The sequence below is a fragment of the Hyla sarda genome, chromosome 8, assembly GCF_029499605.1.
Source record: "Hyla sarda isolate aHylSar1 chromosome 8, aHylSar1.hap1, whole genome shotgun sequence".
In the NCBI taxonomy this organism is placed as follows: Eukaryota; Metazoa; Chordata; class Amphibia; order Anura; family Hylidae; genus Hyla; species Hyla sarda.
Genome location: NC_079196.1, coordinates 216,928,561 through 216,943,454, shown reverse-complemented (window position 1 = coordinate 216,943,454; position 14,894 = coordinate 216,928,561). Strand labels below are relative to the sequence as shown.

Genomic DNA, 14,894 nt, shown 5'->3' with positions numbered 1-14,894 from the left:
TAAAGTTTCTGACAGTTTTCAGCAAAGCTTCTGGTTGTGGACATTGCATTTATTCTTTAAGTCCCTATGGCTCTTGGGAAGAGTGGCGATAGGCCAAGCATCACAGTATTAACATTCACCCTGGCATCACGACTGACAAGAGTTAATTACACCCTTGATATACCGCATAGCAACACCCCAACTGCCATACACCCCAACCCAAGGCATCACAATTTCAAGCAGTATCCCCTATGTACCAGGAACAACAAGCATGCACTAAAACCATAGAAAGGTATTAGCGCTCCATGCTGAACTGATATACTGTATTATACCTTGTGCAGGTTCTATGGGGGCAGAGCATGGCACAAGATAGTTGCAATGCCCCGCCCCCGAGGTTCTGGAGATTATAACTCAGGTAAGAAAAATGGCTGCTCGGCCAACAATTTCAAGATCAATAAAAACAAAATGAATCTCGGGGGTGGACATTTACTTTGGATTTAGGACAGTGGTCCTTATGTATTAATACTCTGTAGCGGTGTTTCCCAACCAGGGTGCCTCCAGCTGTTGCAAAACTACAACTCCCAACATGTCCAAGACTCCATATTTTAGAATTGGAAAGGAACCCTAAAACTTGGGCACCTCTATGGGTATCTCACATGCTATAGCAGTGGTCTACAAACTATGGACCTTTATCGTTGCAAAACTACAACTTCCAGCATGCCCGGACAGCCTTTGGCTGTCCGGCCATGCTGGAATTTGTAGTTTTGAAACAGCTGGAGGTCCACAGTTTGGAGACCACTGTTATAGCATGTGAGATACCCATAGAGGTGCCCAAGTTTTAGGGTTCCTTTGCAATTCTAAAATATGGAGTCTTGGACATGCTGGGCGTTGTAGTTTTGCAACAGCTGGAGGCACCCTGGTTGGGAAACACCGCTATAGAGTATTAATTCATAAGGACCACTGTCCTAAATCCAAAGTAAATGTCCACCCTCGAGATTCATTTTGTTTTTATTGATCTTGAAATTGTCGGCCGATTGATTTTTTCATATATCTTTATGGAGGTTGGAGATCCGTTTTTCTAACACAAAGCTCCAAATCACCTGCGTAGACAAAGTTAAAAAAAAGGGGGTTGTATGGGGTCAGAAAAACATGGTCAGTGTCGTGCAAATATTGCTTAGTAGCTTAGGATTGTAGCAAGCTTGTCCCTACATGTAACATATAAGGTGGTCTTTATTATATTATTAAGCAATTAGATTTCACCTAAAATGCAAGAAAAAATTCAAACAGCGCCACACATGTTCCACTGGTTATGTACAGTATTGCAGCCAAGCTTTAGTCACTTCAAGGAGAGCTATAATAAGGAGTTTTTAATACTTAGTGATCCCACCAGTGACCCCACCAGCAGAATAGTGAGTGCAGCTCTGGAGTATAATACAGGATATAACTCAGGATCAGTACAGGATAAGTAATGTAATGTATGTACACAGTGACCTCACCAGCAGAATAGTGAGTGCAGCTCTGGAGTATAGTACAGGATATAACTCAGGATCAGTACAGGATAAGTAATGTAATATGTATACAGTGACCTCACCAGCAGAATAGTGAGTACAGCTCTGGAGTATAATACAGGATATAACTCAGGATCAGTACAGGATAAGTAATGTAATGTATGTACACAGTGACCTCACCAGCAGAATAGTGAGTACAGCTCTGGAGTATAATACAGGATATAACTCAGGATCAGTACAGGATAAGTAATGTAATGTATGTACACAGTGACCTCACCAGCAGAATAGTGAGTACAGCTCTGGAGTATAATACAGGATATAACTCAGGATCAGTACAGGATAAGTAATGTAATGTATGTACACAGTGACCTCACCAGCAGAATAGTGAGTACAGCTCTGGAGTATAATACAGGATATAACTCAGGATCAATACAGGATAAGTAATGTAATGTATGTATACAGTGACTCAGCTGGGGTTTTGTTGTGTGTTACCATGGATACACATAGTTATGCATTGGAGCTGTGGACACATAACAGCAGTAGCTTTTTACAACTTTGCTTCATTTTAGGTGCATTAAGGCATCAGGGCAGTTGCAGACATAGACAGATCCTTTAACCCCTTAAGGACGCAGGACGTAAATGTACGTCCTGGTGAGGTGGTACTTAACGCACCAGGACGTACATTTACGTCCTAAGCATAACCGCGGGCATCGGAGCGATGCCCGTGTCATGCGCGGCTGATCCCGGCTGCTGATCGCAGCCAGGGACCCGCCGGCAATGGCCGACGCCCGCGATCTCGCGGGCGTCCGCCATTAACCCCTCAAGTGCCGGGATCAATACAGATCCCGGCATCTGCGGGAGTTCGCGATTTAAATGAACGATGGGATCGCCCGCAGCGCTGCTGCGGGGATCCGATCATTCATAACGCCGAACGGAGGTCCCCTCTCCTTCCTCCGTGCGGCTCCCGGCGTCTCCTGCTCTGGTCTGTGATCGAGCAGACCAGAGCAGGAGATGACCGATAATACTGATCTGTTCTATGTCCTATACATAGAACAGATCAGTATTAGCAATCATGGTATTGCTATGAATAGTTCCCTATGGGGACTATTCAAGTGTAAAAAAAAAATGTAAAAAAATGTAAAAGTAAAAGTAAAAAAAAAGTGAAAAATCCCCTCCCCCAATAAAAAAGTAAAACATCAGTTTTTTCCTATTTTACCCCCAAAAAGCGTAAAAAACATTTTTTATAGACATATTTGGTATCGCCGCGTGCGTAAATGTCCGAACTATTAAAATAAAATGTTAATGATCCCGTACGGTGAACGGCGTGAACGAAAAAAAATAAAAAAAAGTCCAAAATTCCTACTTTTTTAATACATTTTATTAAAAAAAAATTATAAAAAGTGTATTAAAAGTTTTTTATATGCAAATGTGGTATCAAAAAAAAGTACAGATCATGGCGCAAAAAATGAGCCCCCATGCCGCCACTTATACGGAAAAATAAAAAAGTTAGAGGTCATCAAAATAAAGGGATTATAAACATACTAATTTGGTTAAAAAGTTTGTGATTTTTTTTAAGCGCAACAATAATATAAAAGTATATAATAATGGGTATCATTTTAATCGTATTGACCCTAAGAATAAAGAACACATGTCATTTTTACCATAAATTGTACGGCGTGAAAACAAAACCTTCCAAAATTAGCAAAATTGCATTTTTCGTTTTAATTTCCCCACAAAAATAGTGTTTTTTGGTTGCGCCATACATTTTATGATATAATGAGTGATGTCATTACAAAGGACAACTGGTCACGCAAAAAATAAGCCCTCATACTAGTCTGTGGATGAAAATATAAAAGAGTTATGATTTTTAGAAGGTGAGGAGGAAAAAACCTTAAAAAAAAGTCCTTAAGGCCAAAATGGGCTGAGTCCTTAAGGGGTTAAGGACTGAAAACGGTGAATTCCGATATATATCAGGTGAACTGTATCTTTAAATATAATATGGAGACGATAATTCTGTCCTTCATCCTAATATGATTTACTGCTCCTGTAACATCAGGTATAATCTGACCGTCCCGCTCTCCGCTCCCATTCCTGTGTTTGCACCTTTCTACATATTTCTGGCGCCGCGCAAAACATAATATTTTAGCTGTTGCAGTAAAACGGTGAATTGCGTATTCCTTGCACGGGGGCATTTCTGCTCAGATTTATTTTTAAAGCTTGGCCGGGGTGAAAAATATCTCTAATTCTCAGTTTCATTGGCTGCAACGATCAGTGGCGAAATTACTCAGCCATGCGGTGGGAATGAACATCCAGACGGGGGGAGGAGGAGGAGGAGGAGGATGGGGTCTGTATTCAGATAATGGAAATCTGGCCAGGGAATTTGTACAATATGATGTGTGTGGATTAGGCTGAAGAATACAGAGCGAGCAGCGTGCAGGCAGTAAGAAGCCCGTATCCTCTGCGGGAACTCTGAGGGGGCACAGATCCCTTCTTTGTCACTAAGATATTCATCTGTGTGCCGCTGTGTGGCGGGATCAAAATGGAGGTCGCGTTTCTTCAGGCTGTGTCACTATGCCCCCCCCCCCCTTGGGTGAACGGTGGAATGATTTGGTGGATTTGGGGGGTTCTATTATGTTTCGCTGCCTCCGCTTTTCACAGAAGTAGAACATTTCACACGACGACAAATCGTTTCCTTGTATCGCGGGGCCGCCGGTCCTCGCTGTGAGGTGAATGAGATAGGCGTCATTTTTCCTGTCATGCGGCCGTCAGCCACTCACAAAGGCCTACGCTTATCCTGCGCCAAAAAAAAAGGGATATTAGTACGGACGCATCTGGGGTTGTGAAAACATGATTCTGGTGAGATTAGTGGAAGCAACTACATTTTGGCGGGAAAACCTGTTCCTGACAGACAAGGGAGGCCTCCATATGTGGCATTGTTAAGTCGCTTACTGAAATGGCTGATACCAGGGAACAATAGATTGCAATGAACTGTCATACTTGTTGTGTACCTCACAGATATTATAGTACAGTGGTCCCTCAACATACGATGGTAATCCGTTCCAAATGGACCATCGTTTGTTGAAACCATCGTATGTTGAGGGATCCGTGCAATGTAAAGTATAGGACAGTGGTCTACAACCTGCGGACCTTCAGATGTTGCAAAACTACAACACCCAGCATGCCCGGACAGCCAACGGCTGTCCGGGCATGCTGGGAGTTGTAGTTTGCCAACATCTGGAGGTCCGCAGGTTGGAGACCACTGGTATAGGAAGTTGTACTCACCTGTCCCCGCCGCTCCGGACCGTCACCGCTCGTCACCGCTGCCCTGGATGTCGCCCTCCATCGCTGTCGCCGTGTCCCTGAGGTGTCCCCGACGCTCCGGCAAGGCCTCTGCTTCCCCGGCATCCTCGCTCTCCGTCGCCGCCATCACGTCGCTACGCACGCCGCTCCTATTGGATGTTGGGACAGCGTGCGCAGCGACGTGATGACGACGATGGAGAGCACCAACGATGCAGGGGATCCCGAAGAGGACGAGCCGGAGCCCCGAGGACAGGTAAGTGATCATCAGCGGACCACACGGGGCACCGTAAACGGCTATCTGGTGGCAGCTGAAGCAGTCTGCGCTGCCGGATAGCCATTTATGCGATGGCCCCGACATACAAAAGCATCGTATGTTGATGCTGCCTTCAACATGTGATGGCCTCTGAGAGTGATCGTATGTTGAAATGATTGTATGTCAGGGCCATCGTAGGTCGGGGGGGGGGTCACTGTATACACTGGGGGGGGGGGGAATTTATCGTTAGTTCTAACTGTTGTGTAATGCGAAAACTGTTGCACAAGGGTGTGGTTTTCCAGATATTAAGTGGCGCCTGTCATAAATTTGCGCAAATGACAGAAAGCCCCTGGATAGTGTAAACATCATTGAAAAGCGCACATAGGCCAGCCTGTTTCTAAAGTACACTTGGGTAACAATAACTTTTTGCACAAATTATACATTCAATATACTAACTGGTGCATCTGCTATCTAAGTGCATAACAAAACAAAGGACAAAGCCGGAGCAGACAGCATGAAGGTGATAACTTTGGCACAAGTCAATGCGCAAATAAAATTTTGCAGCCGCACGCAAGTTACTAAATCTCCCCTTTGTGTTCAATTCTTAACTCTTTTTAAAGGAGTATTAGCCTATGGCTCTGCAGCTGACCCAAAACTAGTACTATGCTTTTTTCCTTATATTTTTTTTTAAGCAAGTGGGGCAAGTCATTTTTTGGTTACAGTTTCGGCCAAGCACATCCTAAATTTTCAGTTTCCATACAAAAATGTTATTTCGATGCACCACTAGTCTTCCTCCCATCTACTCCCCTATAAAAGCACTCCTGCCAGTTCCCTGCCCAGAGCTGTTGCAGAACATCTCATTTCTTAGCAGACTATCGCACAATTAGTGAAGTTGCAGCACCTGCTATTCATTCCCTGTCTGCTCCTCTGCCTGTGGCATTGTTTAGCACAAGGTAGCATGCTGTAAGGACTCCTTATTCTCCCTAAATGTCAAAAAATATCTAAACATATATGATAGGGATATGCTGATATAGCTGTAGGTGCTGGTCAGAGGTGATAACATCACTTAGGGGCAGGGCTAGACCTTAATGACAAGATCCAGCCACCCCGCCCGAGATACCAGAAAATGATATGTAATCTCTGAAGATTCGGAGGAGTCAGGGACCTGCTGAGACAACACCACACTAACAATGAAAGGACAATACAACTTCCTGTAAGGAGAGAGGAAAGAGGTGGGGAGCTGCTGAGACAACACCACACTGACAATGAGTAGAATACACAACTTCCTGCCAGGGTGAATCACGTAAAAGCATCCTAAAGCCAGTACAAAATGTAATAACACTATTTTAGTAAGTTATATATCTTGGGGTGATAGGGGTGAGTCTTATTTAAATACAATTTTCTGATATCCCTTTTTAGTTTGTCATACACGCTAAATTAAAGTCGACCTAATTCGCTAATTTCAGCAGCATCAGATAACCTTCTAACATTTAAGGGGCTTCCTGACTCTTCCCTAATGACAGATATTGGGGGTAAGAAGGATCAGGATCTGATTGTAGCTTGCCTGATCATTTTGTTCTTGGCGGAGATGTGACTGGCAGCAGCTTTCTCTCCTAATTTTGAATACATGTATGATCAGCCACGGTAGGTGGTCACAAGACACTCGACATGGCACAGGAGGTGCCAACAATTCAACTCCCTGCGAAGCAGCCATTCAGAATCCTGCGCAGTCACATGACAAGGCCGCTCCCTCCCTCGGGGGGTGAATGGGCTTGTGACGGGCTCCCTTTCAGCTCAACATCCAAAAGGAACCTGATATAAATAGTCAGGGCTGAGCAGGGAGGCAGCGGATGAATAATTTATTTCGTATGGGCTCTACGCTCTCTGGGCAACCTGGGCTATTTATAACCCGTTGTGTGACCTGGAACACGGAGGAAGCATATGTGGATCCTCTACAGATCATTTCTGAAGATTTTCCGCTATCCCTAGAGGGTTGTGTCCCTGTTCTGATGTCATTAAATTTTATTGGTCACCATGGAAACATCACATGCTGTCATCTATCATGGTGGCATCCTCCAAGTCATCAGATGAGATGGTAATGTCTTAGGGGGACCATGAAAAAAAAGAGCCCCATGTAGGAGCTACAATGGCGGCCATGATTTGTGTTGGAATATGCTTTTAAAAGAAAACAAATAGGACCCTCCAGAGCTCTGATAAGTGATATATTGCTCTTTAGCACAAGCCAAGCCAGTCAGGGGCTGGATAAGAGTGGTCCTGGCCCTGGACAATAATGGTCACAGACCCCTTACGACCCACCACAGTCATGATACATCTGAACTAGGATAATGGATTTTATTTAGGCAGCATTAAGTCCTAAGGGACCTTGGGTTGTCAGTCCACCCCTCATGAGTCACACGAGGCGTGGGCCACAGAATACTTCATGCCTCAGTTATTTCACTAGACTGCTAGAAAAATGCATTTCATGATGTGAATGAAGTAGAGAGGGATGGAAGGGCCTGGAGTGCAGTCCTTTTGAATGGCCCTTTATTACATAAACCATAGGGTAGGACCCCACAAAGGCTCCTTCTACAGTACATAGAGGTTAAAAACTTATAATGAGTGTTTCCTGATAGAACGGCATAAAGAAGACAAATGCCCATCAGTCCCAGGACCTGATTACTATGACCCTACATAAGAGGGACCAAAGTAGAAGGACCCTTTAAACTGTTGTTTCCACAGGACCTAGCAGAGACCTCCTCACTGACAATATGATGCAGTAGATATAGACACAGACCTTGCAGCTGAATTTTAAATTTTACTCAGAAGAGACACTTTGGGCTTGGTGGTTGCAGTCACGTATACTGACAGTTCTCAAGTCTTTGATAAAACAAAGCTGGTGGTCCTAATGCTGCAAAAACACCTATTAACTCAGTCTCCATCTAGTCACAGTCTCTATTCTTGTAAGCCTCGCCTCAGAAGGTAGTATTCTTTACTGGCGCCACTCACATCGAAATCACAGATGATGAACTCCAGCACCAGGAGACTTCAGGCCTAGCTGTCTCTGATTGCGTTCTCGGTAGTCGTCGGTCACTAGTGCTGCCATGCTGTCACTGTTGGCATCACATTGTACACTCTCCACAGCCCAGTCAGCAGTCTCACAGTCAAGGCTTCTCCAAAGTCCCAGTTCTGTCTCTATCGGCCCAACCCCAGTCTCAGCTGCCCATAGCAGACACCAGCTATATCAGTGGTGGCTTGTTCCACAGGTCTAGAACACTCACTTATCACATCACACAAGCTGTACACTCTGCATCTGGTGGGAAAGCCACCTATTTGAAGCGAGCATGGGAACCATATGGGCCCCTGCTTCTAATCTCAGAAACTTATGGCATCTCTGGGGGTGAACTTTCCTGCTGCTATGTTGCTAGAACTTTATTCTCCAAAGGGTCCCTGCATAGTTACCTCATTTCACCAACAAAGTGAAGTACTGTAAACTCTAGGGCGTGAGCTTCTCTGCCACCATGTTGCTTTAACTTCAGTCTCCAAGGGGTCCCTGTATAGTGACCCCATTTCACCCTCCTTACACCAACATAGCGAAGTACTGCAAATTCTAGGGGGGGAACTTCCCTGACAACATGTTGCTAGAACTTTTTTCACCGAGGAGTCCCTGCATAGTTACCCCATTTCACACCCCTTTTACCAACATAGTGAAGTACTGTAAATTCTAGGGGGTGAACTTCCCTGCAGCCATGTTGCTTTAACTTCAGTCTCCAAGGGGTCCCTGCAGAGTTACCCCATTTCACCCTCCTTACACCGACATAGTAAAGTACTGTAAATTCTAGGGGATGAACTTCCCGGACACCATGTTGCTTGTCCCTGCATAGTCCACTGGTTACCCTGTTTCACCCTCCTTACGCCAGCATAGTGAAGTACTGTAAATTCTAGAGGGCGAACTTCCCTGACGCCATGCTGCTTGAACCTCAGTCTCCAAGGGGTCCCTGCATAGTCACCCGATTTCACCCTCCTTACACCGACATAGTAAAGTACTGTCAATTCTAGGGGATGGACTTCCCGGACGCCATGTTGCTTGTCCCTGCATAGTTCACTGGTTAACCAATTTCACCCTCCTTGCACCAACATAGTGAAGTACTGAAAATTCTAAGGGGTGAACTTCCCTGACGCCATGTTGTATGAAATCCATTCTCTAAGTGGTCCGTACATAGTCCACTGGTTATCTCATTTCACCCTCCTTACACCTACATAGTAAAGTACTGTAAATTCTATATTTTATGTGAATAAACGTGACAATTCTATGTGGCGCAGTTTCGTTTTGAGTACACAGGTATGTGCAGAGCCTGGTGCCCGGATTCCTAGTGTAATCCTATCCTGGTGTTACATACCGGAGGGGGGGGGGGTATTGATGAGAGATTACCATAGACCATTGGGGCTGCCGGCTCGGATCCTGTATGCCACGTCTCTCGCTGTTCCATCGAGTCAGCCCATCCTCTACGTCTTCTGATACGCCATTAAGTTACAGATAATTACAGCTATTCATTTTTCATCAGTAAGTAGCTCCTAAGTGCCAGCCGAGTCGGCCCTGCGCTATCTCACGGGGTGGATCCTGACCATAAAATCTACCAACCACAAAGCATTTCCACGTCCTGACTGCCAGGCAGCTTCTCGCTCTGATCTCCCGGTGCCCCCTGTGATGCCCGCTCCATGCTAAGTACATAAAGCGCACAGCGAGCTTTGAGGAATATGACAGCGTAATGGAATTATTAATAAAAGGCTGTATGGAGACTGGAAATCCCTTGTGGCGAGTCTGCATGGTGCCAGAAACATGGAGGGAAAGCAGAGTACTGTAAGGAGGAAGATGGTGTCTGTACCTTGATAAGCCCTAAGACAGTGTTTTCTAACCATTGCACCTCCAGCTGTTGCAAAACTACAACTCCCAGCATGCCCGGACAGCCGGAGGCTGTCCGGGCATGCGGAGAGTTGTAGTTTTGCAACAGCTGGAGGCACACTGGTTAGGAAACACTGGCCTAAGTTAATGGGTACACGCACTCACTAAATTTCCCCCCACACCAACTCTGCAGTTCTGGTAGGGCAGCCAAGAAGAAGGGCACCCCATCAGGACCCATGTGAGCAGTCATAACCATAAAAGTGTCCCCAAGTCAAATTGTGGCACATGATCGTTTGAGCGCTTTTGATGGGGTTTTCCGAGACCGATCCTCAACCGGGACCACCTGTACTTTTTTTTTTTTTTTTTTGTTAATTTATGGACTCATTTATGGCAATTGCACCCACAAATGTTGTTGTTGTATTTTTGGCCATTAAAAGACAACAACTATCTATTATGGAATACCTCCAATTGGATTTAAATTGTCTACATACAACTGATTTGAAGTGGGTGGGGGATAAAAAAAAAAAAATTATATAAAAAAAAAGAAAAAAACAGTAGCCAATCAAATGATAGGGAAATTCAAAGCAGCAGAAGTGATGCAGTGAAATGGGCGGGGATAGAACTCTTTGTAGCCAATCAAATTCTAGGAATATTTAAAGCAGCAGAAGAAAAATTGTAAAGTGGGTGGGGATAGAACATTCTGTAGCCAATCAAATGATAGGAATATTCAGAGCAGCAGGAGAGAAGGTGTGAAGTGGGCGGGGATAGAACATTCTGTAGCCAATTAAATCACTGGAGTATCTAAAGCAGCAGGAGAGAGGTTATAAAGTGGGCGGGATTAGAACACTCTGTAGCCAATTAAATCATAGGAATATTCAAAGCAGCAAGAAAAAAGTTGTGAAGAGGGGGCGGGGATAGAACATTCTGTAACCAATCAAATGATAAAAATATTGAAAGTAGCAGAAAAGAAGTTGTAAAGTAGGCTGGGATAGAACACTCTGTAGCCAATTAAATCATAGGAATATTGAGAGCAGCATGAGAGAAGTTGTGAAGAGGGGGCGGGGATAGAACATTCTGTAACCAATCAGATCATAACAATGATGACAGCAGCAGGAGAGGAGTTGTAAAGAGGGGGCGGGGATAAAACACTCTGCAACCAATCAGATCATAGCAATGATGACAGCAGCAGAAGAGGAGTTGTGAAGAGGGGGCGGGGATAGAACATTCTGCAACCAATCAGATCATAGCAATGATGACAGCAGCAGGAGAGGAGTTGTGAAGAGGGGGCGGGGATAGAACACTCTGTAACCAATTAGATCATAGCAATGATGACAGCAGGAGAGGAGTTGTGAAGAGGGGGCGGGAATAAAACACTCTGCAACCAATCAGATCATAGCAATGATGACAGCAGCAGGAGAGGAGTTGTGAAGAAGGGGCGGGGATAGAACATTCTGTAACCAATCAGATCATAGCAATGATGACAGCAGCAGGAGAGGAGTTGTGAAGAAGGGGCGGGGATAGAACATTCTGTAACCAATCAGATCATAACAATGATTACAGCAGCAGGAGAGGAGTTGTGAAGAGGGGGCGGGGATAGAACATTCTGTAACCAATCAGATGATAGTAATGATGACAGCAGCAGGAGAGGAGTGCGCTGACCTTGTGCTAAGTGAAAGGTGTAAGGTTCCCTGCAGCACAGAGTATTACAGGAGAGATAGGCCATGAACAGATAATGACTTAGTAGAAGGGTAGGCAGGGTATTCCAGAAGTACATACAGAGTATTTCAGGAGATGGGTGTACTGACCTTGAGGGAGGCCATAGACAAGAGATAATCAGTAGAAAGAGCAAGAAACCCCTGCAGCACAGAGTATTACAGGAGAGGAGTTCGCTGATCTGGAGATATGCCATAGACAAATATTACTTAGTAGAAGAAGTAGGATACTCCAGCAGTACAGAGTATTTCAGGAGAAGAATGCGCTGATCCTGAGACAGGCGTAAGTCCCCAGCAGCACAGAGTATTTCAGGAGAGGAGTGTGCTGATCTTGAGATAGGCCATAAACAGAAAATGACTTAGTAGAAGGGGCAGGGTATTCCAGAAGTACATAGTATTTCAGTAGAGGAGTTCGCTGATCTTGAGAGAGGCCATACACAGAAACGTTTTTGCAATACAGTTCCCGTATACGTTTTCCATATTGAAAACCGTATGCATTGACTCTCCATTGAAAACCGTACGCCAAAAGATGCATCAGGTTGTGTCCGTTTTGCATCCTGTACGGTTTTGTCAGTTTTTTTTCCCGTACCCAAAACCGTAGTCTACCACAGTTTTTTGTCCGGGTGGAAAACTGTATTAAACCGTATACGTTTTTTTTTTACATGGGAGTCAATGGGAACCGTACAGAACTGTATGTGCGTACGGTTCCATCCGGTTTTCACCTTACGGTTTTTGACTTTGCACAGTTTTTTTTCTTGGAATTTCAATCAAACAAGTGAAACTTTATTCAAAATGGAGTGAAAAGTTAAAAACGTATACGTTTTTTTCTTTAAAAAATGGATGCAACCGGACATCATTTTTCAAACCGTATATGGTTTTTAACTGTATACGGGTTGAAATTTGTACACACGTTTTTATACAGTTAAGTCCGGTTTTGAGGAATCAGTTTTTCATCAAAAACCTGATACGGGAACTGTATTGCAAAAACGTGGTGTGAATGCAGCCTTAGTAGAAGGGGCAGGGTATTCGAGAAGTACAGAGTATTTCAGGAGAGGAGTGCGCTGATCTTGTGAGAGGCCATAGACAAGGGTTACTTAATAAAAAGAGCAAGAAACCCCGGCAGCACAGAGTATTTCAGGAGAGGAGTTTGCTGACGACCCGTCCACTGGCGATGATGCCAGGGCTGCACGTACAGGGGCGATGGCACCAACTTTACGAAGTCACACAGGCCGGGGAAAGTCTCCCAGGAGCCTGCGGTTCTCATTGAAAGTTACCAGTGCAGAGAAAGTATGTGCAGAGGCGGAAGGGTAAGAGACTTGGCAGATGGACAGCAGATCAGGGAAGGCCAGAAAACACAGACAGGAATGAGGGGGGGGGAGGGTGCGTGTGAATAGGTTACATAGGACTGCCGGATTACAGACTCTGATAATCCTAATTTCCCTTGTACCTATCCTGTTGCCCCAGCACTTCCATGCCCGTACACGCGTGTCTGTAGAGACGGAAGCCATTGTATGTGTAGGGTTAGGTATACACCGTGCATCCTGTATTCCTATTCTCCCTCCCAGCATTCCTCCATACTGGCATTCTTTTTTTGGGAAACATATAAGGGGTCTTCTGTATCCTGCAGCCCCCCCCCCCCCATCCACCCCCCACCGCACTCCTCTGCAGTTTTAAGATTATGTTCCTTTTATCTGGATCTTAAAGGGACCATCTGTTTCCAAAGGATGTTAAAAAAAAAAAAAAAAAAAAGACCCCAGGGAAAGGCAATTGTGAGACAGTCTGGGACTGCAAAAAACTCCTGACGGGAGAGACGGGTAACGTCTTGGGCCAGCATACATAAGGAATAGGGATGGCGGGGAGCCCGAAAACATGACGCCTGGTGCCTGGTGTTCTCTGCCACCTTTACATGGCAGAACGTGCTGACAGACCAAGATTGCTGAGCGCCCCCCTACTCCCCGGCCATATGCATCAATACCAGTGGTTTTTAAGCTGCAGCCATTCAGCTGTTGCAAAACTACAACTCCCAGCATGCCCGGACAGCCGTTGGCTGTCCGGGCATGCTGAGAGTTGTAGTTTTGCACAGATAAGTGACCACTGTTATAGCGTAACTCTTACCCTATAGATGGCTGTGGACATGTAAGATACCCATATAGGTGCCCAGCCTTTGCAGGAGCCACTCTTACCCTTAAAGGGGTATTCCAGGAAAAAACATTTATATATATATATATATATATATATATATCAACTGGCTCCAGAAAGTTAAACAGATTTGTAAATTACTTCTATTAAAAAATCTTAATCCTTTCAGTACTTATGAGCTTCTGAAGTTAAGGTTGTTCTTTTCTGTCTAAGTCCTCTCTGATGACACCTGTCTCGGGAAACGCCCAGTTTAGAAGAGGTTTGCTATGGGGATTTGCTTCTAAACTGGGCAGTTCCCAAGACACGTGTCATCAGAGAGGATTTAGACAGAAAAGAACAGCCTTAACTTCAGAAGCTCATAAGTACTGAAAGGATTAAGATTTTTTAATAGAAGTAATTTACAAATCTGTTTAACTTTCTGGAGCCGGTTGATATATATATAAAAGTTTTTTCCTGGAATACCCCTTTAAAGGGCACCTTTCATAAAAAAAATTATTTTTTTGCTATATTATAGATTAATGTATGCAGAATAACTTTCCAATTGCATGATATTAAAAAATATGCTTCTTTCTATTTAATTTTCCACTTTGACAAAATGACCACTAGGGGTCTCCCTACCAGTCCTGGCCGCAAGCCCTTTTTATAGATTTCAGACTCATGCTGGAGTCCTAAATCTCAGACTGCAGCCGGGACACAGACAAGCTCAGCACTGCTCCCTGCCTGTCAATCAGACAGGCAGGAGCCAGCACTGTGCTCATAGCACAGCAGGGCACACTCCTGACTCGGCCTTACTGCATGCCCTCATTCATTTTACTGTCTGAACCCCAATCTTTCTCCTCTCTGCACATACAGTTGCAAATAGAGAGGAGAAGATTCAGAGCTGCAGGCTGCTGTGTTCACAGCCTCTATGTCGGGCCACGCCCCCCTTCCTCCCTCACACTAGGATGTCTGAATGAGCAGCCAAGAAGACAGAAGGAGGTATCAATCAGGTAGAAAGAGGGGGTTTTGAATGAAAAGAAACACAGGGATAGTGTCAGTGAGAGTCAGGGACAGATGGGGGGGGGATTAGGGAGAGTTTAGATCATGATAGGTACTCTTTAAAT

General features: G+C 44.7%; 1 protein-coding gene across 4 annotated transcripts in view; it reads left to right on the top strand.

The window, feature by feature from the left end:
• Positions 1 to 14,894, top strand: part of RAI1 (retinoic acid induced 1) — a 208,810-nt gene that overhangs the window by 159,806 nt on the left and 34,110 nt on the right. The window lies entirely within an intron of this gene.